Source organism: Boleophthalmus pectinirostris, unplaced genomic scaffold, assembly GCF_026225935.1.
Source record: "Boleophthalmus pectinirostris isolate CB_2022bp ecotype Guang Dong unplaced genomic scaffold, ASM2622593v1 HiC_scaffold_7, whole genome shotgun sequence".
NCBI lineage: Eukaryota > Metazoa > Chordata > Actinopteri > Gobiiformes > Gobiidae > Boleophthalmus > Boleophthalmus pectinirostris.
The window spans coordinates 33,774,787-33,793,795 of NW_026571473.1; positions in this window are offsets into that span (position 1 = coordinate 33,774,787).

A 19,009-nucleotide genomic window follows, 5' to 3' on the forward strand; every position below is an offset into this window, starting at 1 on the left:
ACTGAAATCATCCAAATGATACTAGTGAAAGGTGTATGGAGTTTAAAAACACTTCCTGTATTACCATGTTACATCACAAGATGCAAAAATGGCATTGCGTATTCACTTTTTATTCTGCATTTAGATGAGTTTTTTCTGGAGGAAATCTGCGTGTATTCGGTGATGGAAAAGTGTGTGGAATGTGATTGGTTATGCTTGTGCTTTAAGCAACAAGGGCATCTTTGGACATATGGAAGTTTTCATCAGCTACTCCTTCCACAAAGTTGCTCCACCATCAACTGGTTCTCCAGGTCTCATCCATATCCACCTGGCTCACCTGCGACCAACTGCTGCATCCAGAATTTGACATTTGATTTGGTGATTGCAGATCCTTCTCTGTTCACTAACAGTATCTCTGCAGATTCTGTACATTTGTTGGGAGCCTCCTGTAAGTTTATTAGAGCTGACAGAGCAGCTTGAAGGTCCGACGCATGGAAATGATCCGACATACGCGTAAACGTGTACGTCACATGAGCAGATGTGACCACAGTTTTGCATCTTGGGCAATGTACATGGAAACGCTATGGCTGGTTTCAGATTTTTGCATTTTTAATCCCAAAAACGCCATCACCGTCTAAACAAGAGGCACTTCCATTAAAATATTTTTTCGTTTTTACCTGCAAGTGTTCTTGTGCAAACAGGCCCTAAATATCTAGAGTTTTTGTGTTAAATGTGTGAATAAAACAAAATACAACTCCGAACATAATGTTGTATGCTCTCTTTAAATATTCAAATAATGTTTCCTAGTTGTGTTTGCACACATGGACTGGGACACTGAAGAGAACTCCAGTGAATGCCTCCCTCACAAAAGCACAATATTGTGTGGGTTCCTTACACAATGCCAAGAAAATCAGTATTTGGACTCACCAATTTCCTGTTCAATGCTGTGGACAGCAACAATGACATGCATTGTCCACTCACTGACAGTAACAGGATTTGACACTTAGCAACTGAATATTTATTTGAGTTTCATTAAAGTATAGGCCTATGCACAGTCACACAGTCAGCAAAGACTTTTCAGAAGGCTTTGGGGCTGATGTGTCAGTACCAGCCATAGACTGTATATATAAACGAACATGGCCACATTCCAAATAGAACTGACTTTTGGTCTTAAAATGTTTGTATTAATGCACTCTACATAAGTGTTTCCCAAACTTTTCTTCTGGGGACCCATATTTTAAAAGTCACAAACCTTCGTGACCCAAGTCAATAGACATTATTCATAAATCACAAAATAAAGGTGGATTTGACCATTATTGAAGATTAATGAGGATATTTTATTGTGAACTGAGTGACTGTGTCTCTCTGAACAATTAGTATAACTAAAGTTTTAAACAATGGAAAAAAGTAATTGAACCAGCAATAAAAGGATTCATACGTCGCCTATTTGGACATTAAATGTAGCTGTATATATTGCAGACCTACATGCAGATTGTGACAAGGCGACCCAAAAAAAATCTCTTGTGACCCACCTGAGGGATCTTTGGGAAACACTGCTCTACATGATCGCTTTCTTGTCCATAAATCAGTTCCAATTCCTAATACGTAACTTGGCTCCAAATTCATCCCTACAGCCGCTAGCACTGTGAGCTTCATTTGACTGAAGCCAAATGCCATGGGTGACATTACAAACTAACAGTTATAGGAAAAAATACAGGGGCTCTGGAGTTCTGAAATCTTCCTGGACTGTCTTCCTTATTGTTAGCATGAGCATTGAACGCCACATCTTCTAATTTTATGTCTATGGTTTTATTTTCAAGAATCAGGAAGTGCACTGTTAGCATGTATCGTTGTTTGCTTTACTTGAAGTCAAAGCTCCACTCTGGCTTCTGAGAGTTAAAGGTTGTATGGAGGATTTTTTTTTGTTTCAAATTGTCAATGATAGATTATAGAGGTGCAGTAGCCTTGTAATTATGATGACCAAAAAAAAGAGAATAAAAATTCATCAACTCTGGACGTGGTGGAGCTAAATATTTGCCAATAGATAACGACACTGCCTCGTTATCTGTGAGCTGACAGGCTGTCAATCAAACTCTCTACATTTCTAGCGTAACTGACTTGCCTGCGCGCGCCGTACGTGGTTTACGTACGACTGTCACGCAGTCCACAGACGCAAGACGCACAGACGCTGTTTACTCCACCAACGCAACAGTTCTTAGCGGCTTTTTTTGACCTATATCTTCCTCGCAGTTCGCACAAAGTTTGTTGCAATGGCGACAAGAATCCAGGAGCAGTTCGCCGCAAAAGAAAGTCCGTTTTTGAGGTCGCTGAAAGAAGAAGACAAGGGGAAAAGCAGCGAAGCCAAACTAAGGTGATTCTTATAGATTCATTCCAGCGATGGCGCGACTGAAGCAGACGCAGGGTCTAAAGACTGACGCACTGGTCCCACAAATTACTCCTGGACAGGAAACTTCTGCTTATTATGAAAACGTACTTTATTTCCAAGAGCTAGTCAAACGTTTTTCAGGACACGAAAGCGATATCCTATGTCTGAAAACGTAATTTTCAAGGCAAAGAAAGAGTCCGCTTGCTGCTGCGTGTTGTAGCTAGTTCATTCGCACTGAATCTCCGCGCAACCTTCTCTGCACCCCTTTCCTGCTCCTCTCCCCGCTGCCCGTTCCGCTCTTCCCCCTGCTCCTCACTTCTCCCGCACGGCACGGAATCTCCGCGCACCGCTTCCCTCTCCTCTCCCCTCTCCTCTCTCCTCTCTCCCTGCTCCACTCTCTCCCTGCTCCTCACTTCTCGTCCGCGAACGAAATGTCCGCGCGCACCCGCTCCCCCCGCTCCTCACGTCTCCACCTTGCCTAACCAACACTGTAGTTAGTTGTTTACAAGTCATGTGCAGCTCACCGGCTGTAAACAAACCTGTTTCTGGCGTAAAGAGGAGGAGGGAGGAGGCGTTTCTACGTAGGAGCTGTAGGGGAGGGGGGGTGGTTTCACGCATGCGCAACATTTGAAAAAGGACAAACAGTTGCTGGATTTCTCGTTCCTTGGAAAATCCTCTATACAACCTTTAATAATGAGGATCTTCTGAATTCATAATGTAAGTGAGGAACAATTTTGTACCACTGAAAAACATTTAAAATGAAATAGTTGTTTTTCATATTTTGTTGTTGTTGTTGTTCATGTTATGTTTAATCAGGTACAGCGTCTTAATTTAGTCTTTAAATTATCATTAATTATGTCATATTAACTTCATTAATTTGAGAGTTAAACAGAAATATCCATTAGTTCTCTGCAGAAAGTTGAAAATACCTGGTTCACTCATTATTTGGCTCCAGCCGACTCCTTTGAGCTTCACTACTGCAGCCTCAGAGGGACAAAACTTAAAAGGCTAAAAGTTCACTGCACGGTGTACTGTTTATCGGAACCAATTTGTGCTGGCAGCAAATTGCCCGCCAAATATTCAGAAAAACATATCTAAATACCAAAATGTTATTCTTCAGAATTCTACTTTTAAACAAGTTATTAAAAAGTAGCTGAAAAAGGTTCTGCGTATCCAGCTTCACATAAATCCTATTAGGTTTCACTGAAAACACAAAAGGCGAGTTTTAGTGTTTGGGTCAAAAGAACAGCACACCTGATCTCCGGATGAACTGTTTTTGAAATGTTCTAGCACAGCTCTGAAATTGTGAGTTCACTCATTTAGAGGAAGACTTCAGGTCAAATACGAGGAGGAAAAAGGCAAACTGCAAAGCTCTGGTGAATTTTGAGGTCGACCAAAGAAATCTCTAACACTATTAAAAAAATAACTATTTTTTTTGGAAAGGGCAAAGGTAATATGTTGTACATCTTTAGTATAATTTTAAAATGAGAACCAGGCGAAAGTGGCTCAGGGGTTAAAGCAGTGGTCCCTCAATTCAAAGATCAAATAAGTTCTGTCTTTGTGGCCTTAGGTAAGACATTTCTCTCACCTTGCCTAGTGTGAAAGTGGTGTGTGAATTATGATGGTCGAAGGAGTCAATGCGCAGATTGGCAGCCTCACTTTTGTCACTCTGTCCCGGGGCAGCTGCAATTGTAGCTTACTACCACAGAGTGTAGAGTGAATCAATAAAGACTACAGCAGAGCGCTTTGAGACGCTTTGTCGAGCCTGTAAAGCAGAGTTTCCGTGGAACATCAAAACAGCTGGTGTGATAGCAGATAAATGACTAAAGTGAAAGAGTTTACAAAGAAGCTTATGTTATGGCTGAGGGAGTGAGGAGAGACATGAGCTGTTTCCCTCTGGAGTCCTGCACCGGGTCGGGTACCAGCGGGTCCGGGCAAATAGTTGCTGAAATGGGCGGATTTTAACGTTCTGGAATTTTACAGGTGGGTATGTAGGTAGTGATTACACATGGGTGTGTCAGTATTATATCAGGACTACACCAGGACTAAACCAGGACTAAACCAGGACTAAACCAGGACTAAACCAGGACTAAACCAGGACTAAACCAGGACTAAACAGGACTAAACCAGGACTAAACCAGGACTACAGGACTACTAAACCAGGACTAAACCAGGACTACACTAGGACTAAACCAGGACTAAACCAGGACTAAACCAGGACTACACTAGGACTAAACCAGGACTACACTAGGACTACACTAGGACTAAACCAGGACTAAACCAGGACTACACTAGGACTAAACCAGGACTAAACCAGGACTAAACCAGGACTACACTAGGACTAAACCAGGACTAAACCAGGCAGGACTAAACCAGGACTAGGACTACCAGGACTAAACCAGGACTAAACCAGGACTAAACCAGGACTAACAGGACTAAACCAGGACTACACTAGGACTAAACCAGGACTAAACAGGACTAACCAGGACTACACTAGGACTAGGACTAAACCAGGACTAAACCAGGACTAGGACTAAACCAGGACTAGGACTACACTAGGACTAAACCAGGACTAAACCAGGACTAAACCAGGACTACACTAAACCAGGACTAAACCAGGACTAACACCAGGACTAGGACTACAGGACTAAACCAGGACTAAACCAGGACTAGGACTAAACCAGGACTAAACCAGGACTACACTAGGACTAAACCAGGACTACACTAGGACTAAACCAGGACTAAACCAGGACTACACTAGGACTAAACCAGGACTAGGACTAAACCAGGACTAAACCAGGACTACACTAGGACTAAACCAGGACTAAACCAGGACTACACTAGGACTAAACCAGGACTAAACCAGGACTACACTAGGACTAAACCAGGACTAAACCAGGACTACACTAGGACTAAACCAGGACTACACTAGGACTAAACCGTGGAGCAGGGTGTCCGCAAAGCACAATCGTGATGGCTGCGCTTACCTCCTTGGGGCACAGCGCTCTGCACCGGTCCTTTCGTCCACGGTCACTTGACGGTCTACGCGGGTGCACCTCTGTGCCCACCCCGACTGTGTATTCTGATTCCGTGCTGGTTTAGTTCTGGTTTAGTCCCAGTTCAGTCCTGCTATCAGTCTTAGGTTAGTCCTGGTTTAGTCCTGGGTTAGTCCAGGTTTCGTCCGGGTTCAGTCCGTGTCGTTTGAGGCGCAAAAGTCCGGCATCTCGATCAACATTTCTTCTGCTCAGTTAATAATGCCAGTGAAGTGATGACAGTAAAGTTGCATTTCTGAATTTGTATTTGTACTGAAGAAAGCGTAACCGTTTCATTTCATTTCGTGATTGTAATTTTTGAAGACGCAACTTTTCAGTTCGTATTCTTATGGATGCTTTTAATTTGTGTTTGATTTATCATGGGCACGGGCAGGTAATGGGTGGAATGTTAAAGTGTCTGGTTTAACTTTGATATAATCACGGGTTAACGGGCGGGTTTGGTGCTGAACTGCGCAGGTGCAGGTCTCCAAAAATGGACCCGTGCAGGATTCTGTTTTCCACTATTTGAAACTCATCTTCCCAATCGCCCAAGTGAACTGTAGTGAAAATAGTACAAGCGCATCTGTCCAAACTCAGCACTGGTTTCGGCTTCCAGCACACTGATGCACAGACAGAGACTCGACTGGGTGAGAAATCCATTCATCTTGAGTGAGAGCAGGAGAAATGTTCCTGCAGGGCAGAAGGAGCAGTTCATGGATCCGTCCTCTGACCATGGGATGAAGATGGCACATGCTGAGCGGACACTGACTGAGTTTTGGTGGGATGTGGAGAAGGAAAATGCTGGTGTGGGAAACTGTGCACTGTCTGAAGTGTTGGCTTTTGGATCGACTTACATGTGTGAAGTGTCCGTCTCTGCTTTGACACTCATCAAACCGAAACACAGAAACACAGAAACACGCTGGCTGTGGAGAGCAGCCTGATCACAGCCGTAACCTCACTGTCTCCTGACAGAAATAAACTGATGACAAAGAAGCAACCTCGATCCATCCTGTTATCTGAATAGGTCTAGGTTTGTTCAGGGTTGCAAATGACTATGCTGACTAACTATGCTTAGGAAGGAACTAAGGACATTGTGTTTCCTTTTTTTTTTTGTTTTTTTCTTGAAATAAATTGAATGTAAAAATGTATTTTCAATTTAATGCTATCACAATTTAAAACTAATAGTATTAATAATGTTTCTTTTAACTGCGCGGGGAGATAATGTTTGATTAGTTTTGTCATGACGCTCATAAGGGAGATTAAGGCAAGTTGGCAAGTCCGGGCCACAAGCGAGTTGGCCCCCCCCCCCCAAAAAAAATACTATTACTTCTGCAATTTGGCAGCATTTTGGCTTCAGGCGCACATTTGTTTATGTTTTAAAGAAAAGAAACTTAAAGTCACATGGCTCATTTGCATAAACTATAAAGCGCTGATAAAAACAGCTCACTCCTTTTGCGGTGATGTGGTTCAGCTTCTGTCAGACTAGAGGACACGACTCAGTGGAATATGAGTGTTCTTCCTGCGACAGAGGATGTGTGACTGACGGAGAGTCTGTTCTGTGCGTGTATCGCGTTGGAGATGGTTCATGTGAAACTTTTCAGAGATTATAAATCTGCAGGTCATAAGCATAGACTGTATAGTGATGAGGCTTCGTAGTTTACCAACAGCATGCTAAAACATTTTGTTAATATGGTAAAACTGTATACCCCTGTAAAATCCTAAAAAAAGGTTTAACGGTGTCAAAATTTGGATTCTGAGCAACCGTACTTACTGCTGTTACTATTGTTCTAAAAATGTATGAAAAATAATGTACTGCACTGTTGTTGTTGTCACTCTATTGACTTCAGTATACAAGAAGTATACAATATTTCTCTAACACTTTCTACGTCAGTCAGCTCTATGCCTTTATATCCTTTGAGCATTGATCTGGGCCTTTTGTCAATAAAATAAAACAACTTTGAAAAATCCTTGTGTCATAGAATCCACCGTCTATTCAACAAGTTTAAATGAGTCGAGAAAATCACTCTTTTGACAGCCTGTGAAACTGTTCTTTTCTTTGAGAGAAAAAAAAAAAAACTTTCCTTTGCAGCTACATCATGCTGGGGGTGTTCTGTATGTATTTCTATTGCAGAATATTCAGCGGATACCATGAGGACACAATGCAAAAAACAGTTGCTGTACGCAGTTATTTCTTTCCTAAGTGTCAGAGCAAAATTTGCCTTACCTCAGTACAGATAAATTGTGCAAGCAGCTCTTGAGGTCAAAATAAGTCAGCTGTGAACTGTCTGCATCTAATTATAAAGCGTTTTATTGTCAGAAAAGTTTATATGCTTATAAAGTGAATACTTAAGATGTTCGTTAAGCGTAAGGTAAGTGAGGAATAACATTGGAGACCTGTGAACCGTTTAAAATGATCTACTTCTATCTTTCGTGTTTTTAAAGACAGTTAAAATCAGGTACAGCACCATAAAGCTACAAGCTAGAAAGTTGCATGTAAAAGTTGATTCTGTCTCGACACTTACGCAGTCAAGGTTAGAAAGACTGCATAAAATTCAAGTGGCTGAAGTGGTTTAAACTGTGTAACTGCTTTTCAGACCATAAAAGGAGGAAGTCTTTAACTATAACCCGTGATTCTGATTAGTTCGTGCAAACTCTTATAGCTTTGTACAGGTTTTATAACAGCTTTTTCAGAGAGTGAAGTAAAAGCCAGAACACCCCCGCAACAGCCAACACACTAATCCGAAAACCTATGCACTTTCAGCCAGGTCTACAGGCGATAAAATGCTTCCGAATTTGCAGTGATTTGGTTTTGTGGTGCACTAAAAGGGAAGTATCCAATTTATTATTATTATTTTTCATTTAACAAAGTGAAATTTGGCTCTCCCACTACAGATATATTGTGTGACGGAGGTCATGATCCCGATAAACATGCACACGCACACTCATGGCGACGATTTTTTTCATAGAGCGCAATGTAATCACAAACTGCTCGTGTTCGGCTGACATGGAATCATGCGCCATTGAGCTCGGCCCACTGACTTGAATGGGGCTCGGGGCTTGGACATCACAAGTAATGTCATGTGACTTGCTGTTTTCATGATGAATTATACATTTTTTTTCCTTTTTTCTTATCTAGTTAGTGTCTATTAATAGGACATTTTTGTTTATGGTAACATTTATTGAAATGTATCCATTTCTATCATGGATGTATTAAAATAGCTGGATAGGGTGTTGTTGCTTGTAGCTGCCTCCAGTTGGCGTAGTGGTCACTCACTGGTTCTACAGTGGAAAAAATCCCCTGGGGTGAGAAAGGATTTTTCTCATAGAGTGCAATATAATCACAAACTGCTCGTGTTTGACTCACAGAGCACCTACAACTTTCAAAAATGTTGGATTTGTTGGCGATTTTTACCTATTTTTAGATCATAAACTTTTTCACAGCTCAAAACCATTCATTTGTCTTAAAAAACGCTTTATAATTGTTAGCTCTGGCTCTGCTGTGCTTGAGCTCCTCTTGCTCTGATTGATCACCGTGCGTGTGCTCGCGTGCATTTGCGTGTGCTCGCGGGACCAAAGATCACTTCTGCGCATACTCGGTCGGCCCACAGCGACATGAAGTACCTCGCCGGGCTAAAGGCCAATCTGGAATCATTCGCCATTGAGCTCGGACCATTGACTTGAAACCCCAGGGCTTCATTTGTATTGGTAAAGAAAGTTTTTTCTGTGTTAAACGATTTAGGGGAGGAGCCACGTACTACAAAAGGAGCCTCCCATCTCCACAGAGGCCGTGTGTGTAAAGGGGAAGAGCTGTGTGCACCACAGGCACCAGCTCCAGAGCTGTTCAAGGATTACTACACACTGTAAATTTATCTGTTCTTCATATTTTCATCATTTGGGGACTAATCCTGTTTTAGACCTAGTTTAGACCTGGATTAGTCCTGGTTTTAGACCTGGTTTTAGACCTGGTTTTAGACCTGGATTAGACCTTGTATAGACCTGGTTTAGTCCTGGTTTTAGACCTGGTTAAGACCTGGTTTCGTCCTGGTTTTAGACCTGGTTTAGACCTGTTTTAGACCTGTTTTAGTCCTTGTTTTAGACCTGTTTTAGACCTGGATTTAGACCTGGTTTTAGACCTGGATTAGTCCTGGTTTTAGACCTGGATTAGTCTTGATTTTAATCCTGGTTTTAGACCTGGATTAGACCTTTTTTAGACCTGGTTTAGTCCTGGTTTTAGACCTGTTTTAGACCTGGTTTAGACCTGGTTTAGACTTGGTTTAGTCCCGGTTTAGACCTGGTTTAGTCCTGGTTTTAGACCTTTTTAGACCTGGTTTTAGACCTGGTTTAGACCTGGTTTAGTCCTTGTTTTAGACCTGTTTTAGACCTGTTTTAGACCTGGTTTAGACTTGGTTTAGTCCCGGTTTAGACCTGGTTTAGACCTGTTTTAGACCTGGTTTAGACCTGTTTTAGACTTGGTTTAGACCTGGTTTAGTCCTGGTTTAGTCCTGGTTTAGAGAACGAGAAGAATACATGGTCCACGTGGCGTATGGGAGGAAGGGTTCGCGCTTTCCTGGCCCACTACCAAACGACCCACAACCCAGTACCGGGGGATTGGTGACCCCTGTAATAACACATGTTGTGAAAACTGAAAACTGCTCCACTGTTCAAGAAAAATAGACTTCTTACAGATTCCTTCAACGGACGGATTCCTCACCCACGCCCTGCCAGGACACAGAGGTCAGTGTGGACGAAAGAAGATGTTCCATTTGGAGTAGCAGTAGCGTCTCAGCGGGTTGAAAACTGACACCATCTCCACTCTCCTTCCTTCAAATTCATATAGTCCAGTGCATTGTTAGCATGCTAGTTGCTGTTCGCATTAGATGGTGCTCAAACTCCACTCCCGCCTCTGAAAGTGAAATTACAAACGCCGAATAAGGCTAGAAATACATTTAGAACACTTCAAACCATTTCAAAACAATTTTTTTCACGCTTTTCAGATACAGCAGCTTTACAATTATCTTCACAATCCAACCGAGCACGCGAGAGACACGCTATGTTTCGGACAAGTGAAGCGTCAACATTATAACGATGATTACACGCTCAAAAAGTTTGGCGATGGGCACGGGACTTTTAGTAATGCCTGAGTAGTTATTTAACAAAGATATACCGGCCCGGAGCACTCTGCAGAGTCGCAATTCACTGACCTCGCCGCATTCGACACGTCCAAATAGAAAGACCCAATTATTCAAGGCCTTTTTAGTCGGAATACATTAATGCTTACACTTAGCACTTACGTTTTGCTTAGTCCAATAAAACATTTCTACAGTCTCATTTAACTGCGCCGTATATTCAATAACCTGTGTGCAATCCATCAGGGAAGGAGAGAGGGAGAAGGAGAGGAGAGAGGGAGATAAGCGGAGAAAGAAAGAGAGAGGCGGGTTTAGGGAAGGGAGGAGGTAGAAAAACAGGAGGGAGTGCAGAACGAGAGGAAGAAAAGTAAGGAGGGTTGTGGGGCGAAGAGACAGAAGGGGAGAGGGAGGGAAGGAGATAGAGAGGATGGTTGGAGTTGAAAGATGAAGAAAAGAGAGGGATGACGAGTGGAAAAACAAACTGTTACAAATGTAACACTAACTGCGCCTCCCTCACTGAACAGAGAGGCCTCGTCACTGGCCACACTGTCTCAAAGTCCTCAAAGTGTCCCACCAGCCTTCTGTACTTGAACTTGGCTCCACCCGTCTCTTTAACAGGAGCTCATGGTCTGTGCATCCTGAGTCGACCATGTGGTTAACCCATAAAATGCTCTGTGGAGGACTTTGATGGACAGGATATGGAGGTCCTTCTTCTCCACTGTGGACATCTCTGGAAGGGCGGGGGTGTCAAATGACAGCAGGCCTCCATGTCCCTCCTGTGGTCTTCCAGATGCCCGCACAGACGACGAGGGGAAGGGCACCAGCTGGGCAGGTGGAGATGGTCCATAGACCCTCCCAGAAGCACACAGGGAGTCCATACTTAACCTCCCACAGCAGGCTCTGCAGCACCCCTTCAAATCTCACCCCAGTCTCCTGGATCAGCTGGGACAAACTCTTAGAGCTTCACTCAGTTCTTAGGGCCACCAGTTTTGTGATAGCCAGGCTGGCGCCACCTAGTGCCTCCGCTCGATTTCATTTCTCTCCAGCGACTAGGTCAAAAATCAGAATACACTAGACAGTTTGCAAGAATCCCAAAATTGTAGACCGTGCACTGGCGAATCAGCGGAGAGCGGTGAAGCCATTACGTCAAACTCAAGCACTGTCTGGGTCCCTTTTGTGATTCAGCACAACAGTAAACAAAGCGGTCGAGATGGTTGTAGACGAAGCCATACATTATGTGATGGCAACGATTCCCGAGATCGAGGATTTAAAGTCAGAACAAAGAGAATGGTTGGTAAATTTTATCAAGGGGAAAAACGTTATTGCCCTTCTTCCTACGGGATTTAGGAAAAGCTTGATATACCAGTTAGCCCCGTTAGCGGCGCATTACATACGACACGACCAAGTAACAGCGACTGGTTAAATAAAAAAGTACCCGCCTACCATCAAACGAATTAATCCTAATGCTGTGAGGTCAGACGGTTTCCACGAAGTGAAAGCGGCTGATGAATCAGGCTAGCTTTGTGAGGCCTGCTGCCACAAATGTCTGTCTCACTTGTGTGGACTCTAACAGGCTGCTCCTCACTATGGGGTTGAAAAACAGTGGTAAGAACCTGAAGTCCCCGACGGGTCCACTGCATTAAGGTCCAACAGGAAAAAGTGCCTGTGGTAGCCCAGTCCTCTCACTCGGCACAGCAGGACAGCCTCCATCTCTGTCCACAGCTGCTGCAGAACATGAAAGAAATGCCTCCAGGAGCCCTGGAGTCGATTGGAGAAGTCAACCACCAGAGCCAGGCCTGTGCTTGTTCCTCCACAGGCAGGTACAGCACTACAGACCTCAACCAGCGATAGCCACCCCAGAGGAAGTCCACCAGATTCTTCTGAATATCCCCCACCATGGAGTCAGGAGACTGCAGGATAGTGAAGTAGTGCCGCAGACAGGACTTTTAACCACCTCTTGCTCTCCGCTTGTAAACACAGGGGCTGAACCCAGGCCTATCGAGACAATCAGGCACTTTTCCCCAAGACCCAGGAGCACAACCAGACCCTTAAATCCCTCTGGGCTCCGCTGCAGACCCCCTGGAAGGACGGGCCTCCGATTTTTGCCCTCACTCATAGACCAACAGACTCTGCAGCACTGTCCCCACATCCTCCTGTCCCGAGATGACCACGGTGAAGTCATCCGAACAGACTGACGGGCGAAGGGAGGGACTGTGAGGCTCCAACCAAAGGTCCCTCAGCCCTCTCCTGAGAAGAAAGAGACAAAGACGTAGCGAATAGAAAGAAAAAGAGAAAAGAAAGAGTGCCCAGGTAGCAAGAAGAAAGAACAAAAGAAGAGAGAACGAAAGAAAGCAGAGGGATAATGAAAGCAGAAACACGGGCAAAGAAAAAAGAAGAGAAAGTACGAGAGCAGAAGAAAGAATGAAACCTGAGTGCCCGGCTAGCTTCGCCTCAAATGCCTTTTTTTTTTTTTTTTTTCCCCACACAGGTCTGGCTCCCCGGGCAGTCCTGGCTTCTCCATAATACGCCATCATCTCGGGCGTAATATAACTCCACTTTCTGAAGAAGCGGCACATTTACATACTCTGCAGAAAGTACGGAAGGAAGAAAGAGAGAAAGAGAGGGATTCACTCGCTGACTTCTAGCACAAAAGCATACATCCTGAATAATTTCTATACGGGCAGGCAATATGTTTCCGCTAGCGTAAGGTTCATTTGCATACCACACAATAAGTTACCAGAGAGGGTGTGAAGGGAAAGTCGTGTAACTGTTTTGCATTCCTCAAATTTTCACTCCATGTTCCCAGCGTTTGTGTGCGTGTCAAAACGACTGCCCTGAAAGAGAACTAGTAAAAATTGAAGCGTGCAGCTGGATTTTTGGCATGTAATAAGTTTGACATGGGAGTGGAAGCTCGTGAAGGAAGTGGTAGTAGTAGATCAGGGCTGTCCAAACTTTTTTTTTTTTCAGAGAGGGCTGCATTATTTAACATATTGGAAGCGGAGGCTCACAAAACCGGTGGTCAATGCAATGAGTCATTCGGATTGATCGTACGTTTGAGATGTTTTTGTGGTTTTATATTTGTAGAATTACTTAAAACTTGCAGTAAAAAAGTATCGCCATCAATCACTTAGTAGATTTAGTTACATAAAGGTTTTGGAACATACATTTAGATTTGGCACCATTACCAAATTGCTGAGGGCGCAGTTTGGCAAAGTTGGATAATAGAGACAAACTACAGACAAAAAAATACCTCGTGTATTTAGAGTGGAAAATATTTAAATGTTTAAACCTTCACAAAATGTAGTGAAATATGTTGGATTCCTGAATTAGTTTAAAAGATATACTACGTAAATTTGTGTTGGTGGCAGAAGTTAAAACCATACTTCTCCATGGGGATAGATTTTTCAGTGCAAAAAACAAAACAACAACAAACAAACGCGCTTTTAGTTGGATTAGGATTTTTTTTACAGATCTTTTTTTTTTTTAATGACGTTATGTACTGTGGCTTTAACTTGGGACTAAACAACTTAAACCAGTGTTTCCCAAAGACTGGGTCACGACGATCAAGTGGGTCGCAAGAGATTTTTTTTGGGTCGCCTTGTCACGATCGGCATGTAGGTTTGCAGTACACAGGGCTAAATGTTAAGACATGGTTTGTATAATTTCTAATCTTTTTTGTAGTTATTTTATTGAGTATTTTGTTCCAGTATTGCTGGTTCAATTGAATCTTGGAAAGAAAAAGAAAGCGAGTACATTTAATGTCCAAATAGGCGACTTATGGCTCATTTTATTGCTGGTTCAACGACTGTTTTTCACTGTTTAAAACTTGAGTAATACTAATTGTTGTTCAGAGAGACACGATCACTCAGTCAACAATAAAATATCCTCATTAATGTTCAATAATGGTCAAATCTACCTTTATGTTTTGATTTTCGAATAATGTCGATTGACTTGGGTTGCGGAGGTTTTTGACTTTTAAAATATGGGTCCCCAGAAAATAAATAAATAAAAAAAAAGTTTGGGAAACACTGCCTTAAACCCACACACAACCTCATTACAAATCAAGCTGCAAAACCGGGCTGTGCCTTGAGGACTAAAGGATAAAGGCTCGTTTATGGTTCTGCGCTGGGATCCGCTGACGTCTTCACGTAGACTCAAACCATACGAGCTTCCGCGGAGCTCTTCAGGGTCTAGATATGGCGTGGGAATCTAAACTATTTAATCTGAATTCATTATTTGTTTTATTTTATTTAGTGTGACAATCAACAATCATATTAGGCTCATATGCAAACATTTCTGTGCCAAACTTTATCTGTTCCAAGTTGTTTTAATCAATTATCTGTGTAGTCTTTAATCACAGCCCTTGTGTCCGGTGGAAGTTTGACGCGTAATACATTTTTGGCCGAGGTGCGTGTACACGGCATGAGCCCGACACGAGTCTGGCACGAGCGCGACATGGCAAACACTGCGAGCTTTCTGAATGGCTTTCATGTGTGCTGGGGAGCTGTGTGGTACTTCCGTGTTGATTTGACCGAGAAGTATAAGTGGAGTTAATGTGATTAACTGAGATTCAGGAGCTGGACCATGCCTCACTTTTCTCTCCAGCCAACTACGGCTTATCTCAAACACTCCTTCAATTACCCAGAAGCCCTATTTATACGGCCATCCTGACATCACCGCCGTGTCAGCGCTCTCGACCCCCTCCATCCCACCCTGTGTCGCTCGTCCATCCTTCTGTCCAAAGACGTCATCTTTAAGGAGGAGGGGCCCCCACCATGAGTCTCCCCACAGCCATCGCATCTATCCACCATCAGTACATAACTTATTATATTCCATTGTTGTGGCATGATCCTTGTTAGTGAAACTGGCCTTAAACTGAGCAGGGGTGAGGTCTGTAAATAGAAGGAACAGTGTGATTGGTCTAACAGGTATCCACACTTCGTACTCCACCCCTGCAGCCTGGTGTTTCTGATTACAAACAACTTCTGGAAACTGCAGAGGCCACTGAAGGTAACACAAACTTAGGTTTTAAGTGTTTTGGACCAGGAAGCTGCAAATATACCTAGCTTGCACTAAAGTTGCCAAGAAATGACTAGGAGCAGTAGATAATGCCATTAAAACACTTTGTGTACAGTTTAGTAGCGGAACAAGGTGGATTTAGTGCTTAGTTCCATTTTCAGCAGTTCATATTTCATTCTTCTTCTAACAAGAAAGGGATTTGAGGGAAAGTGTTGTAACGACAACTGAAACTCAAAAATGAACAGGTTTATTCGCTTCAAAAAGGCAGTGTACTGGAAGCTGGGTTGGAGACTGGTGTGGTATTCAGATATGGGTAATGTCCAAAACAGGGTCGGAATAAAACATGAAAAAACAAAATGTTTTTTCATGTTTTATTGAAACAAACTGTTTTTCATGTAAGTTACTGTTACAACCAACTTAGGGACGAGGGAAGTAATATCAAACACACAAACAAAAAATATTTAATTTATTAAGTGACAGAGGGAAAATTGATGGCAAAAATATACCAAATACAATTAAGGTTTAATAACAAAATTAATTGACACATTTACCAAATTGAGCCTTAACTAAGTAGACACAAATGGTATCTAAAATTTGTACTCCTAAAGAATAATAAAGCGTCTCAATGAAAAAACAAAGTCACCAGCTAGCTAAGCAACAACTCAAAATGAGACACAACTGAACAGAATGAAACGGAAGAAGGTGGCGAGCTGTCAGGAGGAGATCCAGCCGCGATGAGCCGGTCGCAGACGAGAATTTTGATTGGTCACGCCCCATCAGGTGGCCTCCTGGGATTGGTGGGGCAGGAAGGTGTCTGGCCAATCCAGCTCTGGGACAGTCACAGCCCACCCACAGTCCAGTGGTAACTGCTGCAGCGAATCCGGATCCAGGGCTCATGGATGGAATTTACATACAAAAAAAAGAGAGCAAAAAAAAAAAAAAAGACAGCAATGGAGAGAAGGAATACAACACAAATGGCCCAAAATCCATAACACTCCCCCCTTATGAGTGTAACTAAAATTTGGATCAGAATGGAAAAGAAATTGTCTACAAAAATAAGGGGATAAAAAAGAAGAAATATACTCACATCCTGGAAAAGGCATCGGCTATTACAATGTCACACCGCCTTTTGTGGCAAATCTGCTAATTAAAGTCTGTGTTGTGATGTGTTGTGATGTGTTGTGTGTTGTGCTTGAGTTTGACATCATGGCTTCACAGCTCTTCACTGACTGGCCGGTGTACAGTCTACAACTTCCAGTGTTCTTGCAAACCCGTCTAGTCTATTCCGATTCCTGACCTAGTCACTTGAGAGAAATTCAATTGAGCAGAAACACTAGGTGGCGTCAGCTTGGCTAGGCGAGAGAGGGATGGATCTTGGAAATATTACAGAGTTGAAAGATGGAAGTTTTGCAGATGCGGGGGACATGAGTGCTGAAGGAGCGGTGGTGGTAAAATTTGGTTGGTGACAGAGAGAGACGTGAATGTTGTGTCCAAAGAGTGACATGAAAGTGATAAGTGAAAGAGTGATGTTTTTGAGCCATGTAGCTGCAGGAAATTCTCCTCCAGGCAAGAGCTGAGACGGGGGACAGTGGCAGAGGGGCTGACTTTGACGTATAATAGTTGCTTGTCGTCAGCATAGCGGTAGAAATGACACACCCAAGGGGAAGCATGTAGATGGTGAAGAGGATTGGGCTGAGTATAGAGCCCTGGGGGACCTCACAGGTGACAGCGCGGTGGTCGGGATTTGGCGTCCCCCAGGACCACGTACACGGATCCTTTCATTGAGACGTTAGCTGAACCAGTGAGAGTCAGTCAGAGAGACCAACGTGCCGGAGACTGTGGAGAAGGATGTGGTGGTTGATGGTGTGGAACGCAGCAGAGAGATTGAGAAGAATGAGGAGGCAAATCAGGAAGGATAGAAATCAGATTGGAATTTTTCATAGGGACTGTTAGATCTGAGATGAACGTGGAGCTGGTTGGAAACTTCTTCACAAATGTAGGAGTTGAATGGGAAGTTATAGGTCTGTAATTTGACAAATATACTCGGTCCAAGATGAGTTTTTGAGAAGGGTTTGGTTAGATCTATTTTGAGAAACAGGGGACATGGACTCTCTAAAGGAAGAGGGTTTTTTTTTTCTTAAGAGAGGGGTGCTGGAGTGGTTGTGTTCTTCGAGCAGAGGAGAGTAGAGGGTTTTTTTAGGGAGTATGTGGATGGTGCGCTAGTGTGCTTCCATGATCCTGCTGTGTCGTGGGAGAGAAGTGTGAAAAGGCTGTGTGTGGTCGGTATTGTCTGAATGTCTTGGATGGAACTGCGTGTAGGCGAGAGAGATGAGTGAATACTGTTAATTTTGGAAGCGAAAAAGTCAATGAACTTGTTGCAATTTGTGTCCATGGGGTTGTGGAATGGGGGTGTGGTATGATCTGGGGTTTGAGAAGACGACTGACAGTAGAACCTCATCAAAAGTAGTCATCAAAAGTCTTCGTACATGTCGTAGTAGCTGCAATATCACATTTAAGATGAGGCCAAATGAAGTAAAGGATCATACTGTAGAACTGAAGGTCTTTTAAACTCCTAATGAGAACAAGATCACACTTTGTCTTAAATTTGGAAAAAAATTTAGATGGTCACTACCTTGGGAAAACCAGTTCCAGTACCTGATCCTGTAAGAAGTACAATGTGCAACTTGCTTCAGAAGTTCAAACTCAAGGACACGTCAGCTTTTTGTGCAGTGACCAACTCCTGCTGAGAGATAGAAAAAGACGTCTACCTCAAATCACATCCATTTTCTAAGTATCAGGCTTCCAAGAAACATATCTGGAAAGTGCCGCTCAAGTCATTACCCAAGATGACATCTATGTTATCAGTTAGTAGAGGTGATCTGAGTGCAACGTGAACATCTCCCTCTACAAGACAGAAAAAAACTCTGTAGAACTAAATTAAACTTCTACGCCAAACTCTTTTGCTTAAAACAAAATAAAAACACTGAAGCTTTAATGAAGAAAGTTGTGGTGGAACGTAACACAGTAAAATTAGTAAAGTACTGTGCTGAAGTACAGTTTTTACTTTTACTTTACTACATTTGTGCATAGGTATCTGTACTTTCTTCTTCCCACTACGTTTTTGAACTAGACTGAAAATTTAAACTATTTTTAATGATTGATGGGCCCTGCTGAAAAGGCTGAGAGGGGGTATTTTTAACATGCTCATAGGCTGAATAAACAAAAATATACAAAGAAAAACAGCTAGGCAAAAAACGATCAATTCAATCAATCATTTGTTTCTGTTGAACAAAAAACAGCATAGATTTGTATCAAAATCTCTACATTTGAAACTTTTAGACCTCAAAATCTGCACAAAATACTTACTGTTTACTTTTTAAGTACATTTTTAAACTGGTACTTTTCACATGTGTAGATTTTTCATGTGATACTTGTATTGCTGTAAATTCAGTTCTTCTTCCACCACT